The sequence below is a fragment of the Coffea arabica genome, chromosome 5e (assembly GCF_036785885.1).
Source record: "Coffea arabica cultivar ET-39 chromosome 5e, Coffea Arabica ET-39 HiFi, whole genome shotgun sequence".
NCBI classification, from domain to species: domain Eukaryota; kingdom Viridiplantae; phylum Streptophyta; class Magnoliopsida; order Gentianales; family Rubiaceae; genus Coffea; species Coffea arabica.
Window position 1 is genome coordinate 41420719 of NC_092318.1, and position 3126 is coordinate 41423844.

At 32.5% G+C, this 3126-nt stretch overlaps 1 long non-coding RNA gene across 1 annotated transcript; it reads left to right on the plus strand.

Annotated features, from left to right (window-relative positions):
- Nucleotides 1-1456: 1456 nt before the first annotated feature.
- LOC140006386 (uncharacterized) lies at nucleotides 1457-2900 on the plus strand. Its single transcript, XR_011813985.1, has 3 exons — nucleotides 1457-1511; nucleotides 1600-1668; nucleotides 2852-2900. It is a non-coding gene; the product is annotated as an uncharacterized lncRNA (long non-coding RNA).
- The last annotated feature ends 226 nt before the right edge of the window (nucleotides 2901-3126 follow it).

Consider the following 3126-nt stretch of genomic DNA (forward strand, 5'->3'; position numbering starts at 1 on the left):
TTGAGACTCTTATGTGCATTGACAAAAATGCCAGGCAACAATATTTTGTCCTTCTTTTTTATTTACTTTTGTCAAAATTGAGCATTTGTCCTCCAGGAGATACCCGTTAGTATTTGTTTTAGCACAGGTTTTTGTCTTGTTTACCATAAGCGCTATTTAAGATTGTGAAAATTCAATTATGCTGGAAGATTGCTGTGCGCTCCAGTGGTGACTTTTTTTCTTAAGTATCATTTCCGAAGTTGATGTTGATTTTTAGCTTTTCGAATCAAATTTGGCTATTTACTTTTCCCTTTTTATCTTGATACAAAAATCTCTATTTCTTATTCAATTACTGATTGAAGGATTTGCAGTACTCTCGATTTTCCAGTAAAAGGTTGCCGCTGAAGCTCAAGTGGGTACTCCCTTCTACTTAAACAAAATTTTGGCCTTTCTTTGTTTCTTCGTTTAGCTTTATCATTTTCCTTAAATAATTTTAGGTTTCTTCATTGTCTAGGTCTATGCAGCTGCTACTGTCTTTTTTGTACCATTTTTGGAGAGGAAGGGAAATTTCCTGAGGTGAACTTCAATTTCATTATTTTTGGGTTGTTTTCTTGCGTTGCTTAGGTACTTTCTTTTAACCATGTAATGCATCAAAATTCATAAAAACACAATAATTTTACAGAAATTTAAGGAAAGTTTCATGGTTTTAAGTATCTTTCACCTTGTTTCGCTTCCAATCTATATATATATGGTATATCACCCTTGCTGGAAGTCATAAAACATTTCCTGTTTTGCGTTAAAATATTTGGTTATGGGTTCAATATCAATTTTAGTGATTTTGCATAAGTATACTATAGGTTGTAAACATTTTTTGAACTCTATTTTTAATGTGGAGTTAGTATCGAAGGCAGTGTAGTAGAGGTAGGTTTTGCATGTTCGTTTAACAATTTGTATCCTTTCATGTACTAAGTGATCCTCCCGTGCATGGCAGGTTCAGATAGATTCCGTAACAATTACTTATTAAGCTTCATTTATCCTCTTATATAGGTCATGCAAGCTGCACAACTTGTTAATGTGCCAGATTATCACTCTATAGACAGAAGCTCAGCTAAAAGGACATTACAGATGTAACTAACAAAGACTTCGATGCAAAAAAAAGGTTTCATAATTTCTTCATGTTATGTCTGTTGATAATCAAACAATTACAGCTCTTTGATATACAAAAGATTGGTTTGCTGTTTTTTTTGTTTTTGTTTTTTTTCAAAACATTGATATGTTTGGAAATGACTTTCGACAATAAGAGAACACCCCCCTTTTTAACACCAGTCATTGATATCTATTTTTATTGTCTCTCTGATATAAGTTTTTAGTATTCCATTTTGATGGCTGAACATTTTTTAATCTGTAAAAAGATTGGAAATGATTCAGATAGTTTGTCTTCAATTGAGTCAAAAAGTGCATTGGTTGGAAATGAGCCAAAACATGAAGGGTTATTGTCTGTTGCATCCTCCTCACATGGCAAGCTGCTGAAGGTTCGAACTGATACTACTAAGCTTTTATTCTTGCAAAACCTTTTCTTTAAGCTAACAGTATTGATTGCAGTTGTACTATATGTTTCAGATTGCAATGCACAAATACATAAGGAGCTATCCAAATGACTAAAAGCCTTTTTAGTGATAGCCTCTGGAGGTATCTCTTGCTGAATCTGATCAATTTGTATATCAATAGGTAGCCTTCTGTTTTGCCTTGTTGCACATTTTGCCACCATTAATCTGTTGTTCTGTTTAGGACATAATTTACTTTCTTCATTTATTTTTCAGAACTGGTGAATTGAGCTGCTTTTCATTTTGAGTTTGAATGAGAAACTTTGTTTTTATACTTGTTTAAGTTACTTTAAGTATCCAGAAATGAGTGTGAGAATTACATACTTGTTATCATGTCTCTTCAGTATAGTCCAAAGTTCTATGTTTTGTCAAGTACATTAGCCAACAATTTTTTTTTTCAGATTCAATATTAAATATATGTCTCAACGAAAAGTTACTTAGATATTCCTATCAATTGACTTTCTTCTTGATTAATGTGCATGTTAGATTGAGTATGCTTCTGATCTAATGCAATGCTTTGAAAACTAGCCTTTAAATCAAGGAACCTAAAATAACTAATATTTTTAACTTTAACTTTCATTAACTTTGGTGCAAATCTGTCAAATCTGTCTTTTTTTCTTTTTCTATTAATAATGGTGCGTTTGTGATTTGTTGTTCTGGAATTAGCAAGCTTCAAATATTTTGCAAGAGTTGATCAACATTAATAATGATGCAAAAGTTATATAAGCAATCCAAGATCAGGTCGAAGATGATAAGGCTTTTTTTATTGAACAAACAGTAGTAAAATCTATTTGTGGAGTCTTTGATCACTTGTTTACTACTCAAGTTGGCACTCCAAATGAGCAGCTTCTGCAATTCATCTCTGTCATGTTCCTAAAACTTAGTAAGTGTGCAATTCTTTGATTCTTGCAAAGATGCAATCTACTGAGTCTCATAGCTTGATAGAAATAAATTTATCAATGTGATAATTGAGAAGTAGCTTATAGTTATGAGCTACAGGTGCTTGATAGCGTCTAACTGAGAACACATTTTTTTGCATGTTTTCCTGTCAGAATGGTGGTTTTTTATTGATTTTCTTTTTAATAATTTCACTTTGGATATTTTTGTATGACATCTACGTTGTTTACTCGTTCACTGAAAAGATTTATATTAGAAGCGTACAATTTGATATCATCCTGAAATCCCCATGTGATTAGTTTTTCCGCCCATGTATCTCAGCAAAATAATTGAGACCGCCCATGTATCTTACAATTTATTTTTCTTGGCAGTTCTTATCATTTTCTAAATTTCTGTCTACAAGCATGCATCTAATTTCCCGAGACTTAGAGTTGTTTCCGTATGTTTCTAAGCTTGACCCAAATCCCATGCATTTTTGAAATGGCCACCTTAATGACTTCGGAGCTGTCTTTCTAAGTAAAAATGGTTAAGATAAGATGAAATTTGACTTTTTCCCCCTTCTAAAATTTTGTTCTGTATTGTTCTATTGATTGAGAAACATATTAGTGCCTGACGAAATTATGCACTCTGTTTTGAGATAGCAGCA